At 38.6% G+C, this 13,336-nt stretch overlaps 1 pseudogene; it reads right to left on the bottom strand.

Moving 5' to 3' along the window:
- Positions 1-1,360: 1,360 nt before the first annotated feature.
- LOC138147917 (small integral membrane protein 19 pseudogene) lies at positions 1,361-3,109 on the bottom strand (annotated as a pseudogene).
- Between the last annotated feature and the right edge of the window lie 10,227 nt (positions 3,110-13,336).

Here is a 13,336-nt window from a genome sequence, read left to right as displayed (position 1 = left end):
AGGTCTTTTCTTCATCTTGACTCAAGGCAAGTCCTCAGCAATCTTTGTTCCTGGGGAGACAAACTTAGCAGGCCACAAGATACATTGCCAGTGTCTTCATTAGTTCATTCTCTGTCTGCAGAACAGTACTAGGACCACTGAAAACATTAGCAAAACCCTCTTCCAGGATTTCTGTAAACATACAACAAGAAAATCCTTCTTCAGGGCTTCTGAACCAACAGCCAGGTTCCAGAACCTCTGCAACAACAGCACTGTCCTTCACCAGTGGACAGAATTCACTCTCTGTCTTCAGAACAGTCTCAGGAGCTCTGAAATAACAGCAAGGTTCCAGAACCTCTGCAACAACAGGACTGTCCTTCACTAGTGGACAAATCTGGCAAAACAACATCAAAACAAACAGACAAAATACCAGCATAACAGCCATGTCTCCTCAGTCCTTGGCAGCTCTGGGTGGCAGCTCTCAAAAGTCCTGGGCAATTCAAACTGGCCCTCAGCAATCCTCTCTGTCTTTCTCTGCCTCCACAATGCTGCTTCCGAAAAAGTCCTTCTGCCTTTCTGTTTGCTTGCATCTCTCTAAATTCACATCACCAGCTCCTCCCAGTTCAACACTCTCTTTTTACATCAACAAGTCCATCCCACAAGTGGGATTCACAAGCTCTGGGTTTTAACACGATCAATTCGAAAACCAAACCAATACAGGGGGATCTTTAAATTCCATTACTATTACAACAAGCTTTTGAGTTCCAAATGTTCTCCTCCTTCCTCTCCTCCCCCCTGCACCATGGCAGCATGCAATCTGATATAGGTTCTACAAATACCTTCACATGAAACATTAGTCAAGTTGTAAAGAAGAATTATAACCAGTGGAGAGAACAACGAGGAAGAAGGAATGAAACAAAACAAAACAAAAAAGAGAGAGCAAGTGGTTTGCTTCAATCTGCATTCAGACATGACAGAGCCTTTTTCAAGCATTTACTAAATGTGCCTGGCTCAGTGCTCAGCACTGGGAATACAAAGAGAGGAAGGCAAGACTTATTCCTTACCCTCAAGGAGTTGACATTCCCAGTGGGGTTGGTGGCAGCCACATAATGGAAAATTGGAAAGGGAAGAGGAAAAGTTCTCAGAGTAGAACTTGGGAGAGTAGAGGCACAAGGGGGGTGACCATGTATTCATGCATTGTTATCCAATCTTTTCTTCCTGCAAATCATTTATTAAAAAACCATGGAAGATATTCTTAAATGTGAAACTAAAGTATCATATTACTATGAATTTTGTATCCTGAAAACAAAAAAACAAAAACCAAGATCCATTTTTACCTCTCAAAAACTCTACCATTTTTCAAATGAGAGAGAGGAAGGCCTTTAGTGTCTTCTTTTCCTTTTAGTTTTACTCTGCAAATAGGACCTGATCCTGTTTGTCCCTACTCATGACTTGTGGTTGTAGTAGGAAAAACACTGGATTTGGATTGAGAGGACCTGGATTTAAATCTGCTTCTTCCTACTTCGTGACAGTGACCAAGGGAAGAACACTGGATTTGGAGTCAAGAAAAGACGGGAATATAATCCCAGGTCAGACATTTACTAATTGCAACAATAGGCAAGGTATCTTTCCTCTCTGTGCCTCAGTTTCTGTGTCTGTAAAATGGGAATTAGAGTACAGGATTACTTTGAAACTTAAGAATGATATATATATATATATATATATATAAATGTTGAATTATTATTGTTATTATTATTAAATATTCAAGGATAGGTATAGGGCCTGGCCCTGTTATTTCATTGGTTATGCAAATTTCTAGATTAGGAAAAATCTCTTTTAACAATTCTAGAAGGCACCTTTTTATTTTTAGGAAAAGGAGAAATCATGAAATAAAAAAGACAGCCATTTACTGCGGCTAGTGGGTCAAACTAACAAAGAAATCCTAGAAATGAGGGTACAGAATACTCAACTAATAATATCATGTATGAAGAGTCCAAGAATTTTTTCTAGTAACTGTCCTCCCATTTTTTAAGCTATAAAAAATGTCTTAAATGTCTGAGATTGAGGTCATAGTATGGAGACAAGGTCCCTGGGGTTCACCTGGTCCAATTCTCTCATTTATATTTGAGAAAACAGAGGCCTGGAGGGATTAAGTCATTTACCCAGGGACATGTAGGCACTAACTGGCAGAACCAGGGTGTGGTCTTAGGCCGGTCCCTTCCAAATACAGCTTTCTTTCTACTGCCCCACACATAGGGTCTCTTTCACATTAGCTGTGGTTAACTGCCAGGAATCTGAAAATATGTTTTCACCCTTGACTGATCAGTTCTTCCCTAAGACTGCAAAATAAAGTACATGCTACAACTATTCTCTTTTTAACAAAAGTTGTGTATACTCAAATATAATCCCCCTGCCTAGCTGCCCTGTACTCAAAGTTGCTGTACTATTTTCATTTATACAATAAGGAAATAATCTATACAGGAAAAATTCATTAAAAACTGACATGGTTTTATACATAAATTCAAAGAAATTTATGCTCTTCAAGGCTTTTGCAAAAAAGAATTCTGAATTGACTTTGCTACCAAACTGTAAGCAAAATATAATTGTGCTGTTAGTGAGCTAAGCATTCATTCATTCCAGGGAGAATTTTACACTGTCAGTCTGGTTTTGTGGCTGCTGATAGTCATATTTCCTTGAAATAGAATACATTTCTAGTTGCCTTAAACGTATTTTGCTCATTGTGTCATAGAAGTTGGGCTCTGTCAAAGTTTCTGACATAGGAGGTACACTGAATATTCTCATGATTTTACTTTTATTCCTTCTGGCATACATGAAAAGGCCAAAGCTAACAAGAATCACTATCAGGTACACATTGGTGGCCTCATTCCAGGCTTCATGAACAGTGTAATCAATAGAGCCATCATCTCCCATCACTCCATAACCTCCAGCCATGTTACTGTAATACCCTGTAATACTGAAATCACTATCACAATTCCTATCATCAAAGAAATCTGCGAAACATTGCTTCCTGTGATTCCTGGAGAATTTTAGGAATAAAGTTAACAGGGAAAACTGCCCTCTTCACCCAACAAGTTCAGTGGGAAGTGAGGAGACAAAGAGAAGGACTAAAAGAAACTGTTAAGAGAAGGGAAATGAAGACAAGGGAAGAGTCTGGGAGTGAGGAAAGAGAAAAAGAAGGAGGATCAGAGGAAGGGAAAGGATCATGGAGATCTAGAAGGAACCTTTGGGGGTTATCCAACCTCTTCTTTTACAGATAAAGAACTGGTAAACCCAATGGCAGGAAAATACTTGCTTAAGAGGGAAAAGATATGGGGGGGGGAGGAGGGAAGGATTACTGGGTGAGTAAATGTCTCAGGCTGAATTTGAACTCAGATCTTTCTGAGTCCAGCTCTACTCTATCCATTGGACCCCATAAATCTATCCATAGTGCCAACTTATTTTAAGAGGGGAAGAACCTGGGCCCAAAGGCACACATAAGGGGGACAGGAAGTCTGATTTTTAACTTGTGTTCCCCGTCCCCGGTGAGAAGAGAGAGAAGAAAAGGAAGAGAATGCAGTGGGGGAGGGGAGAGGAAGAAAAAGAGATAAGGGAGCAGAAGCACTGGGGCAAAGGGACTGGAACAGAGAACAGGAGAACGAGTGGGTATGGAGGAGGGAAAAAGGGTAAGGGGAGAGCCAGAGCAGAGGAAGGAATGGGGGAAAGGGCGAAGGCACTTTCTTTTACATGATCATCTCAGGCACTGAGAAACCTTGCCCATGGTCACAAAGCCAGTATATGTCAGTTTGCCCAAATACTAAAGGTAATCATTAATATGATCATGTGTCTAGGCTTTGGATCCCTCATCTGTAAAATGACCTCTTAAGGTGGCATCTAGTTCTAAGTGAGCTTTTTCAGTCTGCTTATAAATGCTAGATTCTCTCAAATTAAGTGATAAATAACAATGAACTGTGTTTTTAAGTGAATTTCTGATAATATTTTGTTTCTACTGTGCCTCTTTCTCGTTGGAAGACAAAAAACAAGTTCCAGTTAACTGGGGACTCTGGTTACTGGAGGAATCACTTCAGAGTATAAACACAGAAATGCCAAATATGAAAAGAAAACCGTCTTGGATTTGAATCTGGAGGTCTACCATTAATTGGCTGTGCAGGAACTTAGACAAACTCTGAAGTTATGCAGAGTAAAATAAATTTCTGTGCAGATGTTAAACAGCTGCTTCTTTTGAGGAGATACATAAATTTAGTGTCTGATTTATTTTCCTAATGACAGACATGTGGGTTGTGCTGTAGACAGTGGATAAAGGCTAAGAGATGGTTTATGAGGTAACTTTATTCTTTTGAACAGTTTAATAAAAGAATTTATTCATAATTCTGACAATGTAATTCTTAGCCAAAACACCTCAATCCTGCCATGGGTCATTTCTTATAATGTTTATGAGCAAAGATAGTGTATGTTTCTCTTCGCTTTTGCAATTAGAATAAAGCACATTTTTAGAACTCACATTGAAGAATTTGACAGTGAGAGGACTATTTTGGAGGCACTTGAATACAGCAATCTAGCTTTTATGAGCCCTGAGGATTTTCATGAAATAGTTTATAAAACCAATGAAATAACAGGGCCAGGTCCTATCCCTATCCTTGAGTATTTAATAATAATAACAAAAATAATGCAACATATATAAATATATATAGCATTTTAAAGTTTGTTATAATCCTGTACTCTAATTCCCATTTTGCAGACAGAGAAACTGAGGCACAGAGAGGTAAGGTACCTTGCCTATGGTTGCAGTTAATAAGTACCTGACCTGGGATTCTATTCCTGTCTTTTCTTGACTCCAAATCCAGTTATTTGTTTGGGGGCTGGGGAGTCAGGAAGGAGGGGAATGTTGGTAAAGTGTAAGAATAATAAAGAGAAGGGGAAATACATGAGCACAACAGTTACCTGAGCACAAAGAGGACTTTGGTGGAGTATCCAAAAAACCAAATAGTTGTGAAACATAGTCACAGTGAAGGTAATACCAAAGAAGGAAGAAACACATGAATTTGGAAAGAAAATAAAAGATGGAATCCATGATGATATTGCTTTTTGAAGAATCCATATGTACCAGCTCTATTTTCCATTTTGAAATCTAGGTTTCTTAATGGTTAATTCCTGATTTATTGAAGGATCAGAGATTTAAAGATAGAAGAGACCATAGATACCATCCAGTCCAACCCCATCTTTTTGTAAATAAGGAACTGAGGCCCAGAGGGGCATAGCAACTTTGCCAAAGGCCCCATAGGAAATAACTGGTAGAGCTGGGTTTTGAACCCAGGTACTCTGACTCTCAAAACAGCATACTTCTCTCGGTGTCACATCACTTCCAACCTTTTGCACAAACTGATAACATCGTGCATGTCAAAGAGCACCCACTACTAATTTTGCAATTCTAAATGAAAAGCATGATTGTTGATTTTTTTTTAGAACATATGAGATTAGCATTAAAGGCACTCATTGCCCTTGACCATGTTATAAATTTTCTACACTAATTTATCCTCTAGCTTCATTCTTCTGCTCACTAAGATGTTATGTTAGTTACAAAGATTCTGTTCCGTGACAAAAAAAGACCTGGCAAAATCTCTTCAAGGGAAGTGCAAAGTTAGTATCATGGTATTGCTGGATTAAAGAGTATGAACAGTTTTGTAGCCCTTTGGGCATATGGGAAATAATTTCTTAATTTATTGATTTTGCATCTATCAGTTTCTAGTTTCTGTAGTTTTCACAGCATAGATGAAAAATGTAAGAATTGAAAGCCCATTTAGTAGTTTCTCTTTCCCTTTAAAAAAATTCTTCTTAATTAGCCAAAGGATAGAGTTTTTACTATTATTATAGGTTAACTCTAAAGACAATCATTTTAGGTCTCTCTGAATAAAAAGAGATAGAAATGTCTCTCCCAAACTTTAAACTTGAATTTAAATTGCCCATAAAACATGTTTTTAAATATTAAGACCAACTCAATGAGATCTTGAATAGAATTTGAGTTTTTCTTTCTTTCTTATCAAGATGAATGGGATTTTTTTTTTTTTTTTTTGCTTTTTGGAGGGGGGAAGGTAGGGCAATTGCGGTTAAATGACTTGCCCAAGGTCACACAGCTATTTTTTTGTGTTAAGTGTCTGTGGTTGGATTTGAACTCAGGTCCTCCTGACTCCAGGGCCAGTACTCTATTCACTGCACCACCCAGCCACCCCAGGATTTTTTAAAATGCAGAAACTGCATTTGTTTCTTTGTTTATTTGCAATCCCTTCTCCAATATGCCAGAGTCATTTTAAATTGTGATTTTGTTCTCCTTAGGAGTTGATCCTAATAATTGCTCATTCTTACTTTTTCAACAACTCTGAAAATGTGGCTTCATCAAACCACTCATTTTTTTTCATGAGCTAACCACCTGTTTGTTGAATTGAATTGTTTATCCCATGCCCTTCTCCCTGGGAGGATAAACTCTTTGAGATCAGGGACTGCATTAACTGATTCAGTTTCCAAGTCCCCCTAGCACCTAGCACATGTTCTTCACTCACTGACAATGTATAATTTAATACCATTAGTACATAGAAAACAGGTTGTTTTCCTGTATTTCCTCTGATTATTTATGTAACTTTAAACATGTTCCTTATATTTAATAGTTTCTTGTACTTTGCTTATTGGCAAAATATGTTATGAAGTATAGCATATATAAGCTCTAGGGGTCCTTGTGCCAAGTCAGATTCTCAGAGCAAGACTGTACCTTACCTACCTGTCTATCTGGAAGGCTGGGGATAGCTTTCTAATACTCTCAGCTCAAGGCCTCATGCCATTGTTCTCCATCAGTCACCATTTAGAATCTCTCCTATATCATGGATTGTCTTAGTGATTCTTGGCCCAGTGTCATTTAACCCATTACTAGAAGTGAAATTTTACAAAAAGGATATTTACTGAACAGGAAGTGGATGGAACAGCTGATAGAGTACCTGGCTCAGAGTCAGGAAGACCTGAATTCAAATCCCATCTCAGACACTTAATAACTGTGTGAACCGGGGCAAGTCATTTACTTTTGTTTGCCTCAGTTTCCTCCTGTGTAAAATTGGCTGGAGAAGGAAGTGGAAAATTACTCCAGTATCTTTGCCAAGAAAATCCTAAATGGGGTCATGAAGAGTTGGACACGACTGCAACAACAACAAAGGAACAAAAAGAATTTTCCGTTATGATTTCTTGAAATATGGTATCTATACTTTTTTTTAATTGTGGTTTTCAGATAGTATTGTAATTCTTAGATTATCTCAGGTATTGAGGATTTTTTTCCTGCCACAGGACTCCAGAACTTCCCTTTTTGTGGGTTTTGAATTAGTACTTCTCTGCCACTGCGATCCTACCACAGACTAGTTGGGTTGAATTTTGCCTGGAGCCTTTCTCCTGAAGCTTGGCTCAAGTCACTTTTCTTATGCTGCACCTGACCTTGAACACCCCAATTCTGCTTTCTCATACTGGGATCCCATAGCTGCACATTTCATGACTGGGCTCAGGCACTGCTGGCCTCAGGCTCAGCATGCTGGAATGGATCCCACCAAAAACTTTGCAGGGCTCTACCTTCCACTAACTTTAACTTGCCTATCCTAGGATCGCTTTAGGCCCCCAGACATAACTTTGTAGATTCCAGGGAGAGTGGGGGAGTTTAAAGGTTGTTCTTCCTATTTATTTTTTCCCAAAGTGGTACATTTCCAAACTTCATAATGGTGTTTGCAGGGCTCTGGGTTATACCGAATCCTAGTATGCTGCCCTCTTCCTGCCATTGCTTCGTATTAACCTAGTATGGGAAAGTAGGCTTCTGACACTATCCAGTCCAGGAGGCTTGCAATAGTTATTGCTTCCTCCCTTAGCAGGGGAAAAGACTTCAGTTGCCCTGGCGAGCAGGGTCCTCCATTATGGATCTGCCAGTTTTTCACATATTCTGTGGTGTAGTTTGTACTTGGTGACTTGAACTCATCAAAGGGATCTAGGTCATGTTTTACTATGTGCCTAGTATTCAACTTCTTACAAACCATTTTTATTGTATCCTTGACAGTCAGATCATTCTCCTTGGCAGGCAAAATAAATTCCGATCATTCATATTCAAATTTCATGACCTAAAAATTCTCCCTAAAACAAAGGCATATCTTTTTTTTAATAGCCTATCTTAATTTATTCATTCAGTAAGTGTTCCTTAAATGTCTTCTATGTGCCAGTCAGTGTTTATATCTTTGTGGATGCAAAGACAAGAGTGAACTAGCACCTGACTTCAGAATATATATCCCATATGAACACAGACAAATCAGTACAGAGAGAGAGAGTCATCTGCTAGGGGTGGAGGCTGGCCACAGGCACCTGGCTAGATCAGAAGCATCCTCTTACCAGAAGTGGCCTTTGAGCTATGCTTTGAAGGAAGCTGGGGATTCCAGCAAGTGAACAGGACATGTATTTCAGGCATAGAGAAAGCAGAAAGGAAGTTGTTGGAATATTTCAAATTAGGCTAGAACTTAGGGATGCAAAATAAAATGCTGTATGCCAAGGGAAGGTAAGTGGAAAGGGGATTTTTTGAAGGTCTTTAAAAGCCAGATTATGGAAATGTTTGTTTTAGTTTATAAATTGAAAATAAACCCCAAATTTTAAAAACCAAATTAGAAGAGCTTGCATTTTATCCTAGAAGAGGAATCACTTGGAGCCTTTTTAACCAAGGGAATTAACTAGCCAGACCTGTGCTTGTAGGAATATCAGTTTTACAGCTGTGTGAATGATATATTGGAGTGGGCATTTACTGGAAAAGAGATAATAATTAAGATACTATTACAGCAATCCGGATGAGGAATAATGAGCGCCTGAAAGTTGGCACGGAAGTTGAATCAACATGCTTATGGCAATTGTTAGGGCATGAAGAGTGAAGGAGAAGGAAGGGTCAAAGAAGACTGACTGTGAGGCTGATAGAGAATGTTACAGTCTCCAACGAAGTGAAGAAGAGAGTCACTCCAAAGGCAATAAAGAGACATGTAATGGATACTGGCAGGCTGCAACATACCACCAGAAAGGAACTATTTTTACTGGAATAAAAAACATCATAAATGTTTAATCCAAAAACAAGTTGGGCTAATCATATCACAAGAGTACTGGCTAATTAATAGACCATATACTCTGATGGTATTGCCATGATATCAAGGGAAAGCAAGAAATATAACTTTGTTTTATATATATATATATACATATTTATATATAATATGTAAAATATAACATTGTGTGGACCTTCTACTATGAATTTGTGGGAAGGACATAGTCAAGAATCAAAAACAGTGAACAACTATGGATACGTTATGATAATTTCAGGGACCATTTCTATCAATGAGATCCCAGATCCATTTGAGTACAGTGGCCCTTCTGAACCCACTCCCCCAACAACCTGAGAATGCACTTGCAGCTTTGAGGGCCTCAAAGGGCTATTAACAATTTCTCCTTTTGAGGTTCTAGGGGTAACCCTAAGGATTCTAGTGTTGTTGCTCATGAGCCCCCACCAGTGTGTTTCACATTAACAATTAGAACAGCCAGACTATATTAGCTTTTAGAAAAGAGATTTAATAAGAAGATATAATAAAAGTAGCTGGTACAAAACATTCAGCCCCACACCTGAGGTACACAAGTCCCCTATATGTACAAGGGCTCTGGGTGGGGTGGGCTCAAACTTAAAAGTACAATTTCAGTGAGGCACAGATTTAGACAACATACTTCTTGCCTTGGAAGTCATTTTCTCCTTTCATGGAATCTCTATAATCCATAGATCTCTCCATGACTAGGAATCAGGCTCCCTAAATCTTCCACTGCTCTTTCTGACTGGCTTTTCACGTTACTCTACAGTGACATTTACATTGTCATCAATCATCCTATTTTGGTGGCCATTGCTACTGCCATTATTCAACTACCTATGTGATCTCTGATGATATCTCTAGATCTCTTCAACTCACACAAGTTTGCCCGCACACTTCCATCTCAGAATACTCATTTGTCCAAGATTAGGGAAGAATAAACATAAAAAAGCCAGGTGAAACAGATGCAGCTCCCACCACACCCTATTCTTTGAGCCAGTTCCAAGTTCTGCCTACCCCACCTTCAGAAGAGAGCAACAAATGTGGTCTGCCCTTAGGAACTAGTCCCTAAGATCTGGCTTAGAACTCTCTGAATCATTAGTTCTTCTGGCTCCATGGCCAGCTAGATGACTTTTTATCGGCATACAGCTCAGAATGTCCTGGGCTTGTGATGTATGATAGAAAACTCATCCCAAGCTTCCACTTGATCACTTGGACTGAGTCCAGGCAGGGAATATATATGTGTATGCATACACATATCTACACACATGTATGTATACACACATATATGTACACACACATATATGTATATACATATAAATACATACTCCAAGGACTATCCTTCCTAAAAGTCCATCCCTATTGCATGGGTATTTAAATACTTTATATTAGTGAAATATCTCAATAAGTGAGCTTGTTTCCTCACCTCCTTTCCTCAGTAAACTTAAGTTAGTCCCTGTTGGTTCTAGGATCAAATATGCATTCTTCTGTTTGGCATGTAAACCTTTTCACCATTTGGACTCTTCTCCTACTTTTCCAGTATTCTTATACATTATTCCTCTCCTTACTCTTTACATTAGAGTCAAACTAGCTTACTGTTCCATCCATATGAAATTCTATCTCCTGCCTTCATGCCCTCACTCTGGCTGTCCACTTCCTCCTCACTTGTAAAAATTAGAAGTCTTGGTTTCCTTCAAGACTCAGCTCAAGTACCACCTAATACATGAAGCTTTTCACGATCCTCCCATCTTCTAGTGTGCTCCCTCCTCAAGCTGTCTTACAAACATTTTGAATATATTATGAATATACTTGCTTGCCAAAAAGACTATCTTATGGAGAACTCACACAGAGCAAGTGTTCACATGGTGGTCAGAAGAAGAGATCCAAGGACACTCTCAACATCTCTCTCAAGAACTTTAGGATTGTGTGACATGGGAGACACTAGCACAGGACCACTCGGCATGGTGTGCCCACATCAGAGAAGATACTGTGCTCTACAAGCAAAGCAGAATTGAAACAGCTCAAAGGAAATTCAGGATGTATAAATCTAGAGTGTTCACACGGACTGTTTGTGCCTGACCGATGGTCGAGCGTTCTGAGCTCATGTTGGTGTGGTCAGCCACAGTCAGACACATTGAAACTTGACTCTAAAATGGTGATGTCATTTTGGTCCTCTTCGAGAAAGAAGGACAACAACCAGCCAATTGTCTCTGCCATTAGAACCTCAGCTCCTTGAAGATTGAGATTATTTTCACTTTAGTGAAATAGTGCTTAGCAGAGTACTTAATAAATGCTTATCGATTGAATTATTGATAATACTTATCAAATTTCCATATACAAAGACAAATCACGTGGTTTAATTATCATTGATACACTGGATACATGGGCTCACCATCTTAGGACCTGTTCACCAGTGGCATTTACCGTGACACATTTCACAATGACTTATCAATCTAATTTAGTCATTTTTGCTTTTTTTCTATAGCAGTCCAATGTAGTTATTAAAATCACAATATAGTTACTAAAATCACAATAACCAGGTGAACTGTAATATATTTAAATTGGATAATGTTGGCCTATGACTTTAAAGGTGGAAAAAAGCAATTCCTTTACCCCAGAGAGTACATTTGTGATACTCTTTCAGAGTCACAGACCCATATGCATCTACCAGACCAATTGTTCTGGAGAAAATGGAGACTAAGTGAAAAGTGCTATGCTGGTTAATAACCCTAGTTTTAATTTAATAATATGTATTATTGTACAACAGATTTAGCCAATAAAATAATAATTGATTCAATATCAAGCACAGTTCTCTTTATGCTTCTGATAGCTGTTCATTTCAGTGACTGAATTTTTTTCCTACTTCAGTGAAAACCAACTGTAAATTATTATTTTTTCTCAATGGGGTACAGGTTGGAGGGAGAAGGGGAGTAGAAGGGAACAAGCATTTATTAAGCACCAATTATGTACTAGGCACTGTCCTCTTTATAAACATTATCTCATATGATCCTCATGACAACCTTGGGAGACAGGTACTATTATTATCCCCATTTAAGAGTTGAGGAAACTGAGAAAGAGATAGTTTAAATGATTTGCCCAGGGTCACATAGCTAGTGAGTATCTGAGATTGGCTAGGCCCACTGCGCCACTTAGCTCAATTTTTAATTAAAGATTAAAACCTTAATTAAAAATAATTAAATGTTCATATAATAATAATAATAATTTAGATAGCACTCCAGACACTTGCTATATCCCCTTTAAGTTTTTAAATAATTAAAAAAATTTTTTTAATTAGAAATTGGGTGGCTAGGTGGTGCAGTGAATAGAGCACAGGCCCTGGAGTCAGAAGGACCTGAGTTCAAATTTGGCCTCAGACACTTGACACACTAGCCATGTGACCTTGGGCAAGTTACTTAACCCCAATTGCCTTGCCTTCCCCCTCCAAAAAGCAAAAAAAAAAAAAAAATAGAAATCAATTCAGGAGAGTATATCATTGTGGTCTTATTCCTGTAGATGATAGAGAAGCCTGGAGAATTGTTTGTGGTTCTAAATAGTTGTAATGGGGCCATAACTTCAAAGCTATTTTCCGTAGCTGTTATCTGTATTCCTCAGCACAGAAGTGGTTTCTGGTGCATATTTTCAAAGTGGCATGAGAATGAAATTCATGTTCAGGCTAAACATGGTAGAACGAAACTCATCTCATTCTTAATGGTGGGGAGGTAATGATTTGCAATAAAGCAACTAAGTCAAGCTCTGAAATGACTTTCTTTTGGTTTCTGAAAACCTAATGTTCCCATCTAACCAATCTTACCCTTCGAATGTGCTAACCTCTTCATCTGAACTGCTGTCCCCCAACTTTTGATCCTGTGATACGTTTCCTACACAGAAATGATATGAAGAGATGATAAGATCAGCAAATAATGGCTAAAGGAGCCAAGATCATGTGTCCTCAAGAAAGAAAGATGAGGATAGTGCATAAGAATGTAAGAATTACTTACACAATGTAGTTGGAGCTTGGCTCCCGCTAAACTCTACTGAAGACAATACAAGAGGAAACTGGCTTTAGGAAAGATGGATTCAGGTTAGCTGCTATCCATCAGTCCATCAAATAATCAATAAACAATTATTAAGAGCCTGCTGTTTGCCATAACTGGGCTAAGTGCTGGGAATAAAAGGTTAAAAGTAAAAAAAAAAGTCTCTGCCCTTGAGGAACATGGATTTAT

Source organism: Petaurus breviceps, unplaced genomic scaffold (genome assembly GCF_028583685.1).
Source record: "Petaurus breviceps papuanus isolate PSGF00001 unplaced genomic scaffold, PetGlider_PUasm1.0 90808, whole genome shotgun sequence".
Taxonomy (NCBI): Eukaryota; Metazoa; Chordata; class Mammalia; order Diprotodontia; family Petauridae; genus Petaurus; species Petaurus breviceps.
This window is presented reverse-complemented; position numbering and strand designations above follow the sequence as displayed.